This window comes from Cuculus canorus, chromosome 13 (genome assembly GCF_017976375.1).
Source record: "Cuculus canorus isolate bCucCan1 chromosome 13, bCucCan1.pri, whole genome shotgun sequence".
Lineage (NCBI taxonomy): Eukaryota > Metazoa > Chordata > Aves > Cuculiformes > Cuculidae > Cuculus > Cuculus canorus.
The window spans coordinates 16,488,046-16,509,729 of NC_071413.1; the positions used below are offsets into that span (position 1 = coordinate 16,488,046).

The 21,684-nt window shown below is 44.6% G+C and overlaps 1 protein-coding gene across 2 annotated transcripts in view; it reads left to right on the plus strand.

Annotated features, from left to right (window-relative positions):
* Positions 1-21,684, plus strand: part of MAF (MAF bZIP transcription factor) — a 207,292-nt gene that overhangs the window by 185,455 nt on the left and 153 nt on the right. The window lies entirely within an intron of this gene.

The window sequence follows — 21,684 nt, forward strand, 5'->3', positions numbered from 1 at the left end:
CCAGCCCTCAGATCAGCTTTGTGGCATCCAGCTATTCCATATAGTTCTTATGTTGGGGATTCTAGAACGGGACACAATATTCCAGATTTGGTCTCACGAGAGTGGAGTAGACAACAGTTTGACAATGTTAGCTGCAGCCTGGACAAAAGTACATATAAGAGACACAGTGTACGCAAAGTAAATCAGTGTGCACGAACAGACATGTTGCTGACTGAAGACTGTTTGCTCTAAAATGAAAAGTAGGTCTGTCGTGCGCACAAGGAACTACTTATTACCTTCTCTCCACCCTGCAGAGCTTTTTAGGCGAACGAGTACTGGTCTCGCTCAGGCTATTTACATGAGCGGAAGTGTGACAAACGGGGACAGTCCCTCCCTTGAAGTAACAGGCCACAGAAGGGAAGTTTAGCAAAAACGGGAGTCATTAATAGTCATTCCATCTCGCTCTGTGAAGTTCACTGAGGTTTAATTAAAGCACTGATATGTTTTCGACTGACCTTATTTTCATAGCTGATAATCAGTAAACTCATTATCATTTTTTGAGCTTGATTTTGAATCTAGCTATTTAGCACTCTGTGGGTCAGCATCAATGTTAAATAAAGACAAGGAGGAAAACTCCAAGATCTGCTTATTTTAGATGCATTCTGCTTCAGAAACTGTCAGCCTCTGTCCTGGACAGGCGCACACTCTCCCGGGTTGAAAACTGGTTGGATGGCCCAGAGAGTGGTGGTCAATGGAGTTAACTCCAGCTGGAGGCCAGTCACAAGTGGAGTTCCTCAGGGCTCAGTACTGGGTCCAGCTCTGTTCAATGTCTTTATCAATGACCTGGATGAAGGCATCGAGTGCACCCTTAGCAAGTTTGCAGATAACACTAAGCTGGGTGGAAGTGAGGATCTGATGGAGAGTAGGGAGGCTCTGCAAAGGGATCTGAACAGGCTGGACTGCTGGGCCGAGACCAATGGCATGAGGTTCAACAAGGCCAAATGCCGGGTTCTGCACTTGGGGCACAACAACCCTCTGCAGTGCTACAGACTAGGAGAAGTCTGGCTAGAAAGCTGCCTAGAAGGACCTGGGGGTGTTGATTGACAGCCGACTGAACATGAGCCAGCAGTGTGCCCAGGTGGCCAATAGGCCAATGGCATCTTGGCTTGTATCAGAAATGGTGTGACCAACAGGTCCAGGGATGTTATTCTCCCTCTGTACTCGGCACTGGTGAGATCACACCTTGAGTACTGTGTTCAGTTCTGGGCCCCTCACCACAAGAAGGATGTTGAGGCTCTGGACTGTGTCCAGAGAAGAGCAACAAAGCTGGTGAGGGGCTGGAGAACAAGTCTTATGAGGAGCGGCTGAGAGAGCTGGGGTTGTTTAGCCTGGAGAAGAGGAGGCTGAGGGGAGACCTTATTGCTCTCTACAACTACCTGAAAGGAGGTTGTGGAGAGGAGGGAGCTGGGCTCTTCTCCCAAGTGACAGGGGACAAGACAAGGGGGAATGCCCTGAAGCTCCGCCAGGGAAGGTTCAGGCTGGACATCAGGAAAAAAATTTCACAGAAAGAGTCATTGGATACTGGCAGAGGCTGCCCAGGGAGGTGGTTGAGTCACCTTCCCTGGAGGTGTTTAAGGGACGGGTGGACGGGGTGCTGAGGAGCATGGTTTAGGGAGTGTTAGGAATAGTTGGACTAAATGATCCAGTGGGTCCCTTCCAACCTAGTCATTCTATGATTCTATGATTCTAAGGCGAGTGGTCATTGAGTAATACCACCAGCAGAAGGCTGGGCTGGCGTTGATGGTGGGTGTTGTGAGGCAGTAGGTGAGCACCATCCATGCAGTGGGGACAGGATCTAGCTAAGCCTCTGGCTTTGATAATCAAGGCATCAAAAAATGGCTTAAACATCAGCTTTCTACATCTAAATGCTTTGAATCCCTGACCTGTACCAAGCAGGTCTGGAGCAGAGCAGGATATGGATCTCATAGGTCCTTGTTGCACCTGCAGGTAGCATGTGGGGAAGGAGTGAAAGGACAAGAGGAGACCTGGTTTGCAGTACTGGTATTTCCAAGAGGGAAACCAGGCCTTCTCTGTGCTCGATGTGGTATTCAGCTGTTCTCAGACAGGCCTCAGCTCAAGCTGGATGGACCTTCTCCTCATCCTCAGTGTCCTTTCATTGATCCTCTTGGGTTTCTCTTGCTCTGAGCTTCCCCAAGGTTACAGCTTGCAAAGCAGTCAGTGGGCAGAAAAGGTCTGGTGGAGATTATCCTTCGATCTACACCATCAGCTGTTGCCACAGAAGATCCAGCTGCAGGCTAGGGAGAGTAAAACCACTGTGGCTTGTGGGGGGTTCCAACAAGCCCACTGGCAAGAGGAGAGGGGGATGAGCACTATGAGTCTAGTATTGGGGGGGAGTATCAACAGGGGATCTATCCTCCTAGAGGACAAAAAAGAACCAACCACATTGGCCAGCAAGCGAGAAAAGATAGTCTGGGAAACATATGATGCTCCTGTTGTGGTTCTATCTGTTCTTATCATTCCCATGCAAAGCAAACTGCTTCCATCTCTAGCAGTCAGGAATCACCAATGGATTAAATGCTGGGGAGGAAACAAATAATTATAATCCTTAGCACCTGGCTTGCACTTTGCCCATTGCCAACACTGCGCAGCCATCAGCCAATGAACTGAATGAGGTGTTCAATTACACGATGATTGTTAATGCTTAGTTGAAACCTACAAAACTGAGCACCAAATGTTAGAGCTGCAATTTCAGATGGTGTCTGTAGACGCTTCCTTCGCATTTGCAGATGGTTTTTAGCAATACTTAAACCAAATGATTCCTCCTCTTCCTCCATGTTTTCCTAATGTTTGCGTGTAATCGCCTCTCCCTTTCTGGGAGTTTGTAAATCTTCTCTTGTAAGATTCTGCGTAAGGGATACGTGCGGAATGTTGGCAGGCTGTTATTTTCTTAGGAGAAGGCTCAGTTGCAGGGTTTTGACAAACCCATGATCCACGCAAAAAGAAGAAAAAAAAAAAGACCGGTTTTGAACCAAAGCATTCAGCAAACTCTTTCTATCTACCATAATTGAAACCTGACCAACTTTTGAGTTTCTTTGTAATGTAGAATTTGACAAAACCTTCCGCATCTCCTTTATATGTACGGACGTGCACACATGCTTGTAACAGCCACATGATCGGCTGCAAAATTAATGGCTGAAGCATGTGATGAATTGCATTTGTTCTTCACCTTTAGCTGCTTCACCCAGATGTTGGCCATCCCCTCTGCCCTGCACGCAGTGATCCATCGCCATGGGAGTACCTCTCCTGTCCTGCTTCTCCCCGCAAGAGCTACTCTGTGCCTTTCAACAGCCAGTTATAAATCTGCTTCTTCCTTTTTATCCTGGCAAAATGACAGGGGCCCTCCACCCCCGGTGGCAGAACATTCCCACTGCTGAAGAGCCTGGCCCCACTGATTCCCTCTGCGCCACAGCTGTTCGCAGCACCAGGCAATGAATTCATTATAGGCAGGGGACAAGCAGGGCTGTCCCCGTCGTGATGGCTTTAGAGAGCACATAGGGCTCCAGGGATTTCCCCTGCAGGAGGAATTTGGCAGTTCCCACAGCTGCCCAAAGCCTGCCCAAACTGTCCCAGGGCGGAGGGAGAGGTCATGTGTACGATTCACCACAAGTGTGCCGAGACGAATTACACTGATGCACTTTCCCCAGATACTGCTGCCTAAAGAAACTCATACTTCTGTCTCTGCAAGCATTATTTTATCCTTGATTTTATGACCTTATAAGATAAAACTGTACAGAAGCGTAGCTTGCTGTTGTTTCCTTCCCCTAATCCAATTTGCACCAAACTGACATTTCCCCCTCTCTTTTGCTCTTGTGGCAGAGCACCCCGAGTACAAGGTCATTGGGGGTAAGCAGACTATAGTCCATTTATATGAAGAAGTTTTTCATGCCTTAAGAAGCAAAATGAGATGGCTGATGTCAGGAAGGTTAAGAAGGGTCTTCACATCTGGGTGAAGGAGAGCTCACAAGAGGAGGCTGAATGCCCTCAGCCATCACAGCGACAGCGTTTCGCTGCTACCGACAGTGTGGGACTGTTACCTGTCTCGTCTGCAATGACCTTTATTCAGATCAGCTGTTGCATTGCGCCATGTGTGTGTCTGGTCTTTCTTTCTGGACACGGTGTGGAATTTGTTAGATGTTGCTTCAGCAGTTATCCTTAAGGGATTGAACAAATTTTACAGTCACGGGAAGGGAAAGTGGTAGGAGCTGCCAGGTTAGAGAAAGAAAAGAATTATTTCTAAACTTGAGCTACCACATTTGATAGCAGATGTAACAAAGTGCAAGTACCCTCTGCCTCGCGGAGAGGCATTAGTGATATTTATGTGTCCCTGATTCTGCAGACTGAAGGCACACAGTGCTTCAGTCTGACTGAGATAGCTACATGCATCAGAGCCCTGCAAGGCTTCAAAATGTTGCTGCTGTAGTGAAGTATTTATGGCATTTTGACAAAGAGACTCGGACAAAAAAACTCCAGGGGTCTAATCCTGGCTCTGCAGGTGAATTACTGTGTGACTTTGGGCAAAGCATTTTCCTTGCCTTGCTAGAGGGGTTCAGCTTGTGTGACTGCAAAATGGGTACCATCAGGCTTACCTGTCACCCAGGTGAGCTGGCAGGGATGATGAATTCATCCCCAGGCTTTGCAGCCGCCTGAAGTGCCTCAGTCCCCTTTGTGCTGCCCTTGGAGCAAACTCCTGCACACAGTCGATACCCTCCCTGTGCACTGCAGCCCTCCCAGCCGCTTCGCTCCCAGGCTTTCACAGGGTCTCATTTGCTCCCCAATATTAAGTTTCTTTCCAAAACCAGTGGTGCAGCTTTCTAGCCTTGCCCTGCACCAGGTTTCCAGCACCAAGTCAAACTGAACAATGCTACCGCTCACTGATCATAAACACTGCAAGGTGAACGGTGCTTTGCCCTACTGCTATGCATACTCACTGCGGATTGTAAATATAACTCTGAAAAATCAGTCATTAATTAGTTGAAATTGCATTACTATAATAATGGAAATGATTTTTTTCCCCTCTTGTAGCTGTGGGAATAAACAATACTTACACAGGTCTTTTACAGAACAAAGTGATGGAAGAAGCGGTGGAGATGGTGCTTTTAATGAAACATGTATACTTACTTGTAAAAATGCACTACGGATACATATGCCAGGTAGTAAACAAAGGGCTGAGAATCTGTCTGATCAGCAAGTCCAGGACTAGCTACTAATTAGGTGTATCTCATTTAGGAAAACCCACTCAGCTGCCAGAGTTTTGTCTGGGGGGGACAGGATGGGGCACAAGGAGAAGGGAGTGGCTCGGCTGGAAGAGCAGCGATAGTGATGAAATGAAGCAAGTTTGAAGCAAATCTCTTTCATCCTCTATCCCAGACGTGAAGGCTGGATCCATTAGCATCTATTCCAATGAACTCTAGTTTTCAACCTTCACCTTATCCATCCTAGAGTTCTGTCACTGTCTGCTAGGGCAGCACAGGCAGAAAGCCCCCTTGGGACGGGATGCGTGACCGGGGACCTGACTGGGCACTCGAATGCAAACGCTGCAGAGCCAAGGTCCAACGCTCTCCACAGGTCAAGGCACCACCACGTGTTTTACATACAGTTGTAAGGAGAGCAGCCCCACTCTTTGCAATGGAGAAGAAAAAGAGCGCAGCGTGGGTTTCAACCATGGCATAAAGTAGTCCTTTAAAAAAAAAAAAGAAAAGTGGTCTTCATAAATGAGACTTTCTTGGCTCTGATCATTAAAATAAATGGAAGCAAAGAGATTAATAATGAAGTAACCCAAGCAAATCAGACAACGTAGCCCGTCTCCCATCCATTTCAATCTGAAGTTCATTTTGGCTCATGCATCTGAGTCTGAGTGAGTTTCCCTGATTGATGGATGATAGCTCACATCCAGGGAATATTTCTTTTAAATTCTTTTTACACTCAAAGGGGTTTTGAAGGTATGGGTTTGGAAATGCCTTTTGTTTGAGCCCCCAAATATATAGGTAGTTTCTAAATTGATTTTTGTAGACAGATGCTATTTCCATTTCATTTCCCTTGAAGAAGTTATCTGTTCAGTTATCTTGCTAGCTGTGACAAACAACAGTAAAACACCATAACAAAGAAAAAAAAAACAAAACAGGCACAAAGAGTTGATGACTATTTTATACCTAGACTGATAGATAAAAATAAAGGCATCCGCTTTCTCTTACACACCAAATTCAGTGTGAGACATCAGAGTCTCAATCCATGCTCAGCATCATGGCCATAACCTAGAAAAGCATCATCCTGTGTGCTTAGCACATCGACAACCCTGGTCAGAGCGTACCTTGCACACCAACATTTAAGCACATGCTGAAGGTCTTTGCTGCACGGGGTCTGCAGGTATTTTGCAGTCCTGCACCCTATCCCTGCAAAATCTGGAAGCCTTGAAGGCATTTCAGAGGTGAGATGAGATTCCCACATGCAGGCTTTCTGCTTGGAGGGCTCTGATGCCAAAGGGCTGCCCAGCACAGTCCAGCAGGGCTGCACCCAGCTCACAGGCACACGGGGAGAGTGAGCTGGCCCTCAGCAGAGCCGCAGAGGCAGCCCTGATAAAGACATAAGGGCAGATAAATTAATTAAATAAGATCTGATTAAGTGCTACATGGAGACTATGGCTGAGTGGGAATGGTGAATGCTGAGAGTTAATACATCACCCTTTAGCTACGATGAGGAAGAGTGCCCAGTCCTGTTCCCACTGCTGGGGAGGGAGAGGGCAGTTGGCAGCAACTCGTTCCCCCCAGAGATGGGGACCACATCTGGGTGAGAAGCAGCCTTTGATTGGGCATCTTCTAGCCCTGCCATAAAAGACTGTTGGTTCGAAGAGGGCTGTGGGGCTGCTTTCCTGCTCAGCACAGGAGCAGAAGGCTGTTCCCATAGGTGATTTAGAATCACAGAATCATGGAATGGTTTGGGTTGGAAGGGACCTCAAATGCCATCCAGTTCCAACCTGCTCCTATGGACAAGGAGCAAGACTCTTTTGATTGTCCCGCTAGATCAGGCTGCCCAAAGCCTCAACCCACCTGGGCTTGAACACCTCGAGGGATGGGGCTGCCACCACAGCTCTGGACAACCTGGGCCAGGACCTCCCCACCCTCACAGGAAAACATTTCTTCCTAAAATCTCATCTCAATCTCCTCTCTTTTACGTTAAAGCCATTATCTCTTGTCCTGTAACTACATGTCTCTGGGTGTCTTGTAGGCCCCTTTCCTTACTGGAAGGTGCTCTAAGGTCTCCTCAGAGCCTTCTTTTCTCCGGGCTGAACAAATCCAACTCTCTCAGCCTGTCTTGTTGTCTGAATTCCTGCTGAAAGGATTACTCTAATGCGGCTGGGATTGCATCGCATTATTAATGGGAAACGCAGTAGGGTTTCTAGAGCCTTGTGCAGGAGTCTTTTTATTTATTATTTAATTCTAAATAAGCAAAATTAATAAATCATATCGCTTTATATGCTATACTTGTAGGTGCAATGGAAAAAGAAAAGATGGATGGATAATGTCACATTTGACCTAATAGCTGTACAGTTTCATGTTATATTTACGCTGTTTGATGTTCAGCTGCACTGATATCAGAATATTAAAAGCATTTCTTAAAAATCAATAATTAAACCTGGATTTCATTATTATTCAGAGCATACAAATTTATAGGCCAGTTGTATTAAACATGATACAAATATCATACTGCATGTAATTGTACTCACACTAATTGCACATTCTGGCACATTATGGCGTAATGATGCTTGAAGTTACCCAACAGTTCAAGGATCAAAGGCCACACAGTCAAAGATTTTAAAATAAAGCTCCTGATTTGTGAATTTATGATAATGTACTAAATTTGACCTTTTCCCCTCATCTAAATAGCTATATATGATTATATAATTATATAATAATTAGCCTGTAGTCCCACAGCCATTACAGAGTTATTCCTTAGGTATCTGAGCCCTGATAAGGACGGTGATACTCGGCGTTGTACCCTGGCTCCTGCTCCGTCTCTAACGTGCCGTCAGAAGCGTACACGAAAATATCCTAGACTTTCTGATTCCATTTTGCTGTGAATTTCACCGAGGCTAGACTTTTATCTCTGGTTGCTGGTTCTGTTTAATTGGTAGTTTGCAGACAATAGAAACTCAAAGGAGTATTATTCATTCATCTTCAAAGAGCTGGAAGCCAAGAGTGTCTAGTGGTGCACCCAGGAAGCCTTGCAGAAGACTGAAATGGGAAGGAGTGTTTTTATCACCTTCCTCATTCAGAAAAGAGAGGGAGAACAAGAATGAGCAAGGCAACCTGACCAGGAGCCAAAAGGAGATGATTATGTGGTTATCCAGAGGGATTCTTTCTATTACTTGAAAAATCAGAGAGCAGATTTAGAGAGACAGGTTGATGTGCTCAGGAAGATCAATGAATATGAGAGGTTCATTGATGGCATATGCTTGGGTTTAGACCTAAGTGTCAGCTTCAGAGGGATTGACAGCAGAACGGAAGGGAAAAGCTAATGGTCAGTGGAGCACCTTGGGGTCTGCACTCGCAAACAGAGTCCCCTTCCCAAACAGAAGAGGTGGCACCAGGGCCTGGAAGCAGTGAAGTTGGATGAGATTTCAGTCATAGATGTCAGGGAATTAAATGTTGACAAAAGCACAGGAAACAAGCAGACCTGATAGAAGCTCTATTGAAGCTTAAGACATGCTGGTGGTGGGAGATGGTGAGGAAGGGGCTCAGCAGTGCCCTTGGAGACCTCTGCAAAATGCAAACAAAAACTAGCCCAACAAAATACTCACAGCTTCCTGAGGGGCGAGAGGTTTTTCAAGTGTAAATGTTTGCTCATGCAGTTCTTTCACAAAAAACACCTTGCAAATCCTTGTCATGAATAGTTTGAAGATGCTCTCCAGTTCTCTGCAATTCTCATTTATCCTGGTCTGCAATCACTTCAACACACTCATCCAGCCCATTGTCAACTGGCAAAAATTCATGGTCCCACTCTTCAGATGAAAAGCCTGTCCATCTGTTACGTGTTGATAGAGTGAGCTGCTGAAGATAGAAGCACTGGAAATATTTTTGTTGGCACAGAGGAAAAGACTTGGAAAGAAAGGGAGTTGGGGACAATAAAGATAGCCGGGAACTCTGGAACACTGACCTCCAGACACATCCAGGGTCAGCAGGGAAACTATATCAAATATGTTAACAGTTATCAGGAACAAAGAACTGATTTTAAGGCGAACTGGTAGATATTTTTGCTAGCTCAGTGAAGATTTTAAAGCAACTGAGGCAGTTTTTCCTGTAACATTATGGAGCTTTTTTCTTGTTTGTGTGATCTACTCTCTTTTGCATTCAGATTTCCAAACTTTAGAACACTAAACTCATTGATTCTTAATTTAGGGCAATCGTCAAAATCTGAAAACTTATTTTCCTGATGGTTAGTGGTGCATAGGAGTTTCTGTCTGTGTTTTACATCTTAATAACCATGCAATGCTATAATTAAGGCGCATGCTTTAAGACAGTTGGCAAACAAATTTTGTTGATGGCCACCAATGTGTTTCCAGGAGGTTAAGTGTGGTTGCAGGTTTAACCATGAATGGGTTGTTTTCAGAGATCTGCTTTTATGCATTTTACCATCAAGTCCACACACACAAAAGGATGCTTCAAAGTAAACTGGATTCGGTACTGAGCATCTGACCTAATCTCTGCTTGTTTTGAGCTCTGAATAATGTCTTTTTTCCACTTGTTGCAATACCATTAGTCTTCAGATTCTTCTTGACTTACCTACAGACTGAGAAACTGCAGAAAGAAATGTATTTTAGATTTGATAACCATCAGAAATGCATATGTATTGTCAAAATGAAAAGTATATGCAATAGAAGAATGCAACATTCTATGCTAAATCTAATGTATAGAACATATAGGATAACTAATCAGACAAGCAGAAATCCAGTCAAGATACTAGTATAAAAAGCATTGGAGGTGAAAGATGAAGATCTTTCCTCATCTAAAGAGAAAAAAATCTGGAGTGTCTTCAAACAAAGGGCATAAAGATAGTGGGGCAGAGGAGGAGCTGTAAAAGCAATAGCTGTAGGCATTCCAACCAGCTTTCAGGGCATGAAATGGTTAGGTCTAGAATTATGGTCCACGTGATTCAGCAATATTCAGATTCCAAATGACTTGAAATGCAGGCACTGGGAAGGAACAAAAGCATTTTAAGGCAAATAGTATATTTAAGAGTTTATGCATATAAGAATATATGTGTGAGATGCATATGTGTCTATAAGCTCATATTTGAACACGTATGTATTCATGGGAGTGTCTGCAAATGTGTATCTGCACAAAAGAGGCCATTAACCTCCAATTCTAGAGTAATTCTGCCATGGAGAAAGCATTTGAGTAGTGTAAATTACTGAAGGGTTCAAAAACCAGGGGACTCATATAAAAATTAGGAAATTAAGACTAATCAGGTTATTCAGATGGAACTATTGTATTTCATTCAAAGTGCAGAAAACATATGGATTAATCAGCCAATAAGACCATTGAGGCAAGGGCTGTGGCTTCTGCTCTGGAAAATGATTTCATTTAATTTTTTTTGTAAATCCTACTTGTTCATCGTCATAAAATAAATATTTAGATGCCTGCCTGACCAGTTTTCTGGTAAAAGTTTGAAGGGTAGTTCAATTGATCATCATGGATGGGTCTTTCACTCTGTTCTTTATTTCTTTTTAAGAAAAATAGTGGTAGTTTTCCAGGTTTTTTAAAGTCTGACAACTTCAAATGCTCCATATGCAGTTTAGACAGTGAAAAAATAAGCTCATGTGAAGACTTAAATACTAAACCCTGCTCAGTGTAAAGATTTACATTGAAGCCCTGCAGAGACCATCGAAGGCATTGATCATGCTTACCACAAGGAGATAAGCATGGTCAATGCCTTCGATGGTCTCTACAGGGCTTCAGTGTGAGTGCCTAGCTGTGCAATGGCATTTTTAGCTCACATTTTGGGGACTTAATCTGCTTGTGGACTTCAACAAACAGGTCGCCATCCTGGTTTCTGTCTTCAGGGTATTTTGCAAACCCGAGGTAAAGCAGACACAGATGAGAGCAAGGCGACAGTTCATACAAAGTGTTGGTGGCTTCCAAGAATATTCAAGGATCAGGTCAGAGAAATGGTGGTAATAAATGATAACATACCATTACAACCTTGCTCTGCTGAGCCACAAGGAGTAAGGAAGCGCTACTGTCCGGGTGCAGGTAGGATTGCTACTGCAACTAAGGCACAGCTTGATGTGCTTGGTCTCATGGTAAAGGTTTTCCTTGAAACCGCTTGCCGTGCCCTATAGGAAGAGATAACATGCTTAGCTGAGGTGCTCCTTGAGGTTCATCCCACAAGAGAATGAGCAGATGGGATTTAGAGCAGAGTTGTGCAAATCCAGGTGAGCAAATCCAGGATAACTGTGAAGGAGGCAAGGTGGTATGAGGTGCTGGAAAAGGGATGAAAAACAGCTGTTCCCTGGTTCCTCTGCGGTGGTGTGGTTATGCACTCATAAGCGTAAAAATATTGGTGAGGAGACAGCAAAATGGTATTTGTAGGCATTGACGTGCAGTGAAGTCATTGCAGAACAGGCACTGTTCCTTGATAGGCTGAGAGAGTTCAGCCTGGAGAACGGAAGGCTCCAGGGAGACCTTCGAGCGGCTTGCGGTACTGAAAGGGGCTCCAGGAAAGCTGGGGAGGGACTCTCCATCAGGGAGTGCAGGGAGAGGACAAGAGGAACAGTTTTCAGCTGAAAGAGGGGAAGATTGATTGAGATCTTAGGAAGAAATGTTCTCCTGTGAGGGTGGGGCGGCCCTGGCCCAGGTTGCCTAAAGAAGTGGTGGCTGCCCCATCCCTGGAGGTCTTCAGGGTCAGGTTGGATGGGGCTCTGAGCAACCTGATCCAGTGGTAGGTGTCCCTGCCCATGGCTGTGTGGTCGGTATTGGGTGGGCTTTGAGGTCCCTTCCAACTTGAACCATTCTGTAATTCTATACCCTCAAAGCCACAAGCACAGAGGCAATTGCAGGAAATGTTGCTCTCTCAGCATTGCCTGTATACATATAAAGAAATGTCACTTCAGTTAGAGCTTCCTTGGGAATACGTGGTAGCTCTTCAGCTGAGGATGCTGTCTCAGCCTTATATAAACACCTGTAGAATTGCTCAAATAGTTCATTAGTAGCTTATGAGTTTGAGTGCTTGCATTCCTTGCTAGCTCTAATTGCAAGGATGTTGATTCGTACTGCAGCCAACCGGAGCCGGCTAACAGATTCTCTGCTCTATTGCCCCATTAAATGAGCTGTTACTGTATTTGACTCAAGCTGCAAAGGATCCCAACCCATTTAGTAAAGAGACCGGCTAGGGCTGACCTAGCTGGGGACAGATTTCTTTCCAAATCTCAGAGAAGTCCTCCTGAATATAGGATGTTAATTGTGGCAGGAATTAAGGATTAAACAGTCATGGCTTCAGGTTACTATTGGGAACTGAAATCAGGATTACAAAGGAAACTGGGCCATGCCCTCGCAATGCTATTACCCCAGTTCTTGAATCTAAAAAACCTTAGAAACTCATCCTCTGTGACCAATAAAAACTAGTCTAAATTTTGCTTACTGAGGCCTGAGGAAAGTAGTCATAATTGTGCAGCCATACTTTGGACACTTTTCAAAGCAGAAGATAACATCAAGGACAAGAGGGTGAAATTCGGCCCTCTGCAACCTTTATCAGCGCCAAAGCTGTGGCACTGGCTGTTTGTCAGACCACAGCCTCACGTCCTGCCTGGGAGAGACAGACCCCCCAGCAGACGCCAGCCCCTCGTGCCTCGAGGCACTGCAAAGAGAGCAAATGCGTTGCAAGGGCATTTCCAGAGGGTAGAGGTGGATGGAGTCCTCTTGCTGCAGCGTCTGTGCAGCCTTACGCATCCCCTGCGGGCAGGTACGAGGCTGGATTCTGCTGCCAGGGAGATCAAAGCCAGCCTGGCTCCCCCCTAGCACTCCCCAAAAGGCTCAGCATCAGCCCAATGCTCCTCCCTCAGGTGCTGGGAGGGGATGTCCAGGTGGGCTAAATATTTACAGTGCTACGAAACTCCGTACCTGACCCAGAATACAAAACCATAGTGATGAAGGAGAAGCAAAAGAAATTCTGCGTTTGAAATTTATGACATGGTAGCACATACTTAATAACCAATTAAAGCCAAGATTTATTGGGAGCTAAATTACATTTGTATTATAAATAGAACTAGAATGTACTGTCACAGAACAAAAGCAAAACATCTTAGCATTTAATACTATAAGAGACAAAGTAATCTAATGGACCCTAAATGTTAATGGGTGTAAAGATTTACACTTTAATTGCATTTTTAAGTCATCTTATTTTACAGTGCTCTTTTTTTCTGTGTACATAGAAATCAACAATGTGTTGCAACATTATACTTAGTAGTGGCAAGACGGGCTTTAGGAAACCTATTATTATAGGCAAGATCAGTTTATTACTTATAAATCCTTGCAAAGATTTTAATTGAAATGAGCAGTGGACTTTCACTGACCTTGGCTTTCTGTATGCAAGACCTTCATAGCGAATTAAGCCAGTGAAAAGTGTGTATGTGGGAAGCCAAGAAGGGAGGGAGTGGTAACAAAGTTTCTATTTGTAAAGCCAACAAATAAACTATATTGGATTTAGGGATTTGCTTTATGGCAGGGAAAAAAATCCTAGCAAATGATGAAAAATGAAATTACATCTGATTAAATTATCAAATAATAATATTGTGCTAATTGGTATATTATCAGTTTAAATCAGACTTCGGGATGGTATCTGAGGTTGGCATTTTAGGACGCGCTTTCATAGTGTATAGAAATGTTGCAGACTTCCCAGAATCTGATTCCTGTACTTGTAAGATTTCTCTTCGAGTTTGTATTACTGCTTCAGGATCCCTAAGTTGAGTTACAGTTATAGACGAATCTAACTCATATTACATTTGAAAAAATAAATGTGCACTAAAAGTAATTAAAGCATGTTGGTTCATGAATAATACACCATTTTACTACTATTTGCAGAGTATAATGAGACAAGCTACTAAATTGACAATGAATGCTCTATTATGTGATTGCCAACTGTTTTATAAGATATTGAACAGATTCATTTATTCTATCATCATGTGCATTATCAAGCTATTGCTTTTTAATAAATTAATTCTCCTACGTCTCCAGAGCCTTACTTTGAAATCTGGCTGAAGGCATAAATGAAATTAATTTTGTGGTCTCAGTTTAAGTACCGGTGCCGCGTGACTTACAAACACGGCGGCACAGTCAGCAGCCGCCGCAGAAGGGGATCGCTGCCGGGTGGCCGCAGCAGTGGCACGTTGGCTTCATTGTGACGGCAAGGGTGCCTATGAATAGCCAGCCGAAAGAAATAGCCGCCCTAGCACTACAGAGTGCTCTGACAGCTCTGGTTTATCAGGGTGCTGGGTGCCAGCCAGCCCCCTTCCCTGCCCTTCACCCCTGCCCACCGACCCAGCATAAATTGACCCTGTGATTGTGTAGCAGCCTAAACCTGGTGACACCGCTCATTGACTGCAAAGCAGCACTTAATCCCTGGCTGGGTGATAGTGTCATTAGGAAAGGAGTGTGATTGCAGGGAAGACTCTCCGCTGTGTTGGAGAGGATTATCTGTGAACCCTCGGCTGGGGCTGAAACAACACAGAACGTCCACACAGCCTCGATGCTGCAGAGCTGCTTCGCTCGATGGTAAACAACTTCTAATTGCGGATGTTGACAGGACTCACTGTGTTCTAACTAACCTTGCTGCAATGTTATTATTTCTGAAGGGAGCCTTTCTCCATGTTTTTAACAAAAAGTCTGACAGGTGTCATATTAAAAACAGGGCTTAATTCTAATGCAACTATTCCCACCCGCCCTTCCCTTTTCATTTTTGTGCCTCTGTAATGCATGAATTTCTCCTGCTCATAAAGATTAAAGGAACAGCTTTGCTGGAAGGAAAATAGTTCTGATTTGTTTGTAGTCCAGGTGCGTTCGAGGTGGTCCCAGGTTCCCTTCTCCTCTCTTCTCCAGCCACACCAGCTCTATGCTGAGAGGGAAGGAGAGGGAGAGAAATAAAGCCTTTCCTGGGATAAGAGGTAATTCAGGATCCATTGAAGTGAAATTTCAGGCTTCTTTTGAACTGTGACCCACGGCCGCCGGCTGGGCGCTCCACGGGCTGCGCAGCCTGTGATGCATTGCTGACTGCTGTCCACCAGAGACTGAGCCCAGGCCAGCAGTTCACTTACAAGTTTACACTGGATTTAAGTCAAAATGCTAAAACGCCGGTGTTCAATCACTGCTAACTGTGTGCTCTGCAGACAGCTCCCAGCAGACTCCGGGCTTGTAAAATCCAATACGCCATATAAAGTAAGGGTTTATGAAGGTGCTAGGGGTTCAGAAGACACTTTCCCCCCTCCCCTCCCCTCCCTATTTGGTTTCTTGTGATGCTGCTTTTCAGGCACTGGGACAGCTTCAACTGTGTCACACACCAACCCGGCAGCAGCACAGAGGGCTGCATAGATTGGTGCTTCCCATTTCCAGACTTCTCACCTCTCCTGTCCTACTTCTCAGGCTGCCTGCAAAAGGCAGAGTGCACAGAATTATTAAGGTTGGAAAAGACCTCTAAGGTCATCCAGTCCAACCCCAGCGTGCCTACTAAGCCATGTCCCTCAGTGCCATGGCCGCACGGTTTTTGAATCCCTCCAGGGACGGAGATTCCCTCACTGCCCTGGGCAGCCTCTCCCAGGGCTTCACCACTCTTTTGGTAAATAATTTTTTCGTAACACCCAATCTAAACCTCCCCTGAGATCCAATTTAAACCCATTAGTTCCATGTTGATGCGATGCTCAGAGCCAGGACCGGCATGGCTCCCATGCACCAGCTTTCTCTTTCTCCTCCCTTTGCAAAAAGCTGACGTGTTTCACACCCACGAGCATCACACACCACACGCATTTCTCAATGCCTGCTAAGAACATTACAGAGCTGCTCAGACCACCGCTGCTTAAGGCTAGCACCGGCTCAAGGACAGGCACGCCTCCTTTGCCAGGAGGCATCATGTAAACCCACTGTACAAAGCCCCTAATTTAGCCCATGCTCGCATCCCCACGGGCACTGCACCAGCCCTGCGTGAGGTTTCCATATGAACAATGCGCACAGTGCAGACTTCATCGCCAAAGTGTTGGCGAACATTCAGTGTTTGGAACAGTTCTTTTAAAGGACTGAAGATAACCAGCCAAAAAAGTCTTGCCAGGCATGTGACGATTTGCTCTGCACTCCCTTAAGGTAGATGATTTTTTGGGACTCAAAATATATATTATTTCTTCCTTTTTACTCTTTTTTTTTTTTTTTATTTTGCATAAGTAACTGCCCAGCAAATTGATAAGAATCCTTTTTAATTAGATAGTGAAGTTGTATGGGTAATGTTCCATATAAAAGGTCTATAAAACACAGCAGAATTAATAAAATGACTGCTTCTCATTTAATTCAGGCCCTCTAAAGAGATCCGTATGTCTTGCTTTGGTCTGTTTGTAGTACTTCTCTCCATCACCCAGCCATGAATTGATTAAAATCACATTTCTCACTTAAAACTGGAGCCCAGTTGGTGAGAGATACTGGGTAGTAATTAGGGGCTGTGCACACACATGTGAACCCCTCATGAAAAAAAGTACCAAAAGGAATCATTGTGCATCCCTTGGATTATATGCAAACACAGCTCATGTTGACAGCTACCTCTGGATGACTCCATCAGTACACACTTTATCTCCAGCTGTCCAAGTAATTTTCCCAGGATTTCGCCCCTCTTTTTCACTCTTCTCCACACAGATGGATTAGAGCAACAAACGGTTTACATGCTGCACATCATTAGCTATCCTCCCTCACTACCCAGCAGATAACAACTGGGCTCTATCATCAGGACATTCATAACACCTTGACACTTTTACAACTCTGCTGTGCTCTGCCAGAGCAATCTTCTCTTTTAAAGCATGAAGCTAATTCATGAAACACCCGCTGGAAAGTACTCTGCAAATGCAACAGGGGTGGGGGAGAGAAGAAAAAGCACAGCACAGAAAAGGCATCTATTAAATAACAGAGTTAGCACTGCAAAGAAAACAATAAGCAAAAAAAAAAGCACCACGTTCTTTCTCTGTCTCTCTCAGATATTTCTATATTTTCCTGTTGCCTCTGTCCCACGGTGAAGGACATCAGCAAACGGTCATGCATCTGTCGGCCGTATTTCAATGCTTCCATCACCGTGTGTCATGCAGGCACCTCTGGCGCCCGGCGTCAGCGCGGCTCCCTGTGACTGCGGGCAGACAGTTCGGCTGCAAGGGTCCCTGCTTAGGTGCTCTGCTCCTGGCGATGGTGTGGCGTGGCTGCTTCCCTTGGGGAGAGGTTTTTCTAAGGGACTTCTTTGCAATGGGACCGGTTGAGGGCTACGGTCAGTAACGTGTTTACTGTTGGATATTACTAGACGCTACTCTGTTTTTTGCGAGCTGCCTCCAGGGTCAGGGCATCTCGTCTCTGAAAGATTTGCTAATGTAACAACATATCCCACATGCGGATTAGGGTTTGGACGGGTCCAGAGGAGGCCACAAAGGTGATCTGAGGTCTGGAGCACCTCCCATAAGAAAACAGGCTGAGAGAACTGAGGTTGTTCAGCCTGGAGAAGAGAAGGCTCCTGGGAGACCTTAGAGCAGCTTCCAGTGCTGGAAGGGGCTCCACAAAAGCTGGAGGGACTTTTACAAGGTCATGGAGTGATAGGATGAAGGCAAGTGGCTTTAATTTGGAAAGGGGAAGACATTTGATTAGACATTAGAAAGAAGTTCTTCATGATGAGGGTGGGGAGGCCCTGGCCCAGGTTGTCCAGAGAAGCTGTGGCTGCCCCATCCCTGGAGAGTTCAAGGCCAGGTTGGATGGGGCTTGGAGCACCCTGTTACAGTGGAAGATGTCCCTGCCCATGGCAGGCGGTGGGGCTGGATCAGCCTTAATGTCCCTTCCGACCCAAACCATTCTATGATTCTATGATTTAGACTTACTTACATCTCTAACTTACATCTAGAATAAAATACAAGCCTACACCAGCCACTGTGGATGGAAAGAAATACATTTTAGCAGCATTTTCCAAGCTTCTCAGCGTGCCCTCCGCCACCCCAACCGTACATTTTAATGTATAGTACACGCTTGTTTAAAAAAGAAATACATAAGGAGAAAGAGTAATTACCGTAGCTTAAATTCAGCCTGATAAGAAGAGCTTGCATAGGCTGAGCAGCTGTTCCACTGCCATTCAGATTATGAAAATATAATCCTAGAGAACCTTGTCAAGATAAATGCAGAGCATGAAATGTATAGGCAATTTTTTGCCAGCCACATAAAATGATCAATTCCAAAGCCACAAGTGATACCAAAGGACAAAATAAGATCTGTCTAGACTTTCTCACTTACAAGATATTGATCATTCCAATGGTAAACTGGTTAGTATAAGTGTGTTTGGTTTGAAAGGTCATGAGCTTAACACCTGACAAGGAGTTATTCAACCTTGATATAAGTCAAATTATTGCAGTGTTGCTGGAAAGACTTTCTCTAATAAAAGTCCCTACCTGGTCTGAGAATATCTGAAATTTGTCTTCCAGATGTCAAAAGAAAAAGCAGGGAGGGAAGGGAGGAGGGAAAGTCAGGACTTGGCATGGGTTTCTGCTGGTTCACCTCTATCTGGGCTTGCAAGTAGAGCTCCCGAAAGTCAGTTACTTTCTGGGCAGAGCACAGACAACATCTGCTGTATGGACAGCAGTGAAAGCTGTCACTGATTGAAACGGCCCCTCCATTCCCCTAAGAGCTTCTGGTGGCTCTTCAGAGGAGTTTGTTCACTCACCTACACGGACTTGCAGAGCCAGGGCAAATGTACAGGGGCAAAGCTTCTTATTAAAATGGGAAACGTTTACTTTGGAAGGAAAGCAGAGGGGAAAAGTTCAAGCAACACCCTTCAGCTTGCAGGTGGGAAATGCTCTGTGGCTGAAAGAGGGGATTTAGATGAGCTGCTAGGAAAAAATGTTTTCCAATGAGAGTGACAAGACACTGGCCCCAAGAAGCTGTGCCTGCCCTATCGCTGGAGGTGTTCAAGGCCAGGTTGGAGGGGGCTTTGAGATCTTTTGATCCAGTGGGAGGTGTCCCTGCCCATGGTGGGGTGGTTGGAACTGGATGATTTTAAGGTCCCTTCCAACTCAAACCCTTCAATGATTCTATGATCAGCCTCCAATGCCTCCTCTTTAGAAAGCCCTGTAGAGCTTGAGCGGCGCATCAGAGGGACAGCCCTTACCCAGCTGCCTCCTTTTTTATGAGGATAACTAGCAAGTGCTTATTAGGACTATTAAAAGCTTGATGTAAGTTTGCTGGATCTTTTCCAAGAACTGTAAATACCCAATCTATTTTGCTTTATTCAGTTCTTTTTGTTTTGCTGATGTGATACTAGTTAAGGTTAATGGGGTTTGTTTTAATATTAGACACAGGATCACTTAACTACCTTTAATGAACACTGGAGCCAATGCATTGTGGAGTTATTCACACAGACATTGCTTCAGGTAAATCAACCAAAAAAAATGTAAGCCAGGCCAATAAATAAATCTGAGCAGCTTTAAACATGCCAAATTTTACACCAAAATATATTTGAAAGCCAATGACTGGCACAGCTTGGATAAGAAAATGAAGGGTTTGGAGTCTGTTTCTTTTCAATCCCTTTTCCTTTTTAATGCCCCCTGCACATCTCTCCTGTGCTGAAACCAAGCTGGGGGTGCCAGAAAAAATGATTTTTCACAAGCGTTTCTAACAGAAACAAATGCTTTGTGCCTTTTTTATTTGGAATGAAAATGGTAAATATATATAAGGCTTTTTTATGCTAGCCATCAGCACAAGAGAGTGTACAACAAAGAGGAAGGAGAGAAAAGGAGGAGAAAAGAAAGAGAAAAAGAGAAAGAGAGAACGAAAGTAAAAGAACAAAAGAAAGAAAAAGTGAGAAAGAAGCAGAGGGCAATAAAATGGTTTTATGTCAGTTGAAGACAATAGTGGCAGTGAGATTCTGGATGGGATAATATGCTAGTGTCAATAATTATTTATTAACCAGAAATAGGAACCAAAGGAACCTGACCAACTCAGTGAAGTTACCAGGGCAGCTTACCTCATGCTAAACGTGAAACTATGCTAACATTAAACCTGCTTTTACCTTGTAAGGCTGACACAGGGAGTCACGTATGGAGGCAAACCACCTCCCAGATATTCGTTGAAGGCAGGCAGGCAATCTCTTTAAGTACTGAATTCTCATAAAAGCATGCAATATTTCAGCAATAAGGAATGACAGGGTGTTCATTATCGGTTATTAATGTTTGCCTAAATGGAGCAGAAGGCCCAGGCCTCTGGGGGAGTGCAGAGCTCCCAGCGTTTCTTAATTACCACCTCTTCCTAACCCAGCAATGCCAAGCTCTGCTGCAAAGCTCTGCTGCCATAGACCTGCTGTATCATCACATGAGAGTAATTCCATTTGGCTCTGAAAAGAAAAAACAATGCATCTGGGCTGGCTGTGGCACAGGTGACCGAAATTAATCCATTTTTCTCCCCAGATAAACTCCAGACAATGCAAGGAATTTGACTGTAACCATCAGCTCAACTTGCAGACTCTCTGACTCATGCCACGACAGTTCTCAGGCTTTCTCACTATACCAGCATGGACAAAACAGCTAGGAGACAAGAAAGAACTTTTCCCTTTTTTTTTTTTTTATTTAAAAAGTTGAAAAGACTTATTGCTCTTTCTGGAAGGACGCCTTTCATTTCTTTATTCCACCAATGCCTGGGTGCAGGAGCAAACTCATTAGGATGTGTCAGTCTTGGAGAAGGGGTTTGCTGCACGTAGGAGAGTGGAAGACTCATGGGCAGGATCGCTTATTTACTGCAGACTGTGGCACAGCACATATAAGCAAGGCCATATATCCTTTATCGTGGGTTTAGGAAAGACTGTGGTGACAGATGTGGCAGTGACCAAACAGGGAGAGGCTGAGGATGCACTTGGTCAGAAGTTTGAAAGATGCCAATGGCTTTGGAGAAAAGAAAAAGCCCTCGTTCTCTCAGCTAATTCAGCCTAGATCTGAGGGCAGTGGTTCCCTGGTTCCTTTGTCCACTCAGAAGAAAAATAATTTCACAGAGACTTTACATGCAGAGATTTGAACCCTTAAGTGGAGAGCAGGCTGAAGCCCACCTACCTGAGAGCTTGTAGTGAACTGGAAATGGCTCTAAATGCAAAAAAAAACCCAGAGTTGAAACAAATTGCAATATCTGGCTGTACGTTTAGCTGTTACACTGCAATATCGTGCTTCGTCATATAGGTGTGGTGGGTTTTTTGATGGGAGGATGTTATGAATACTTCTTTCAGGTGAATGTGTGTCTTGACTTTAACACCGATTCAATGCTTATGAAATGCATTATGATTGCAGACAAGGAAATCATGGAAGGCAGACTGTTAGCAATTAATCATAAATAATAAGGAGATCAAATAAGCTTCTATTAATAATGTGTCCTTCTTTTTATT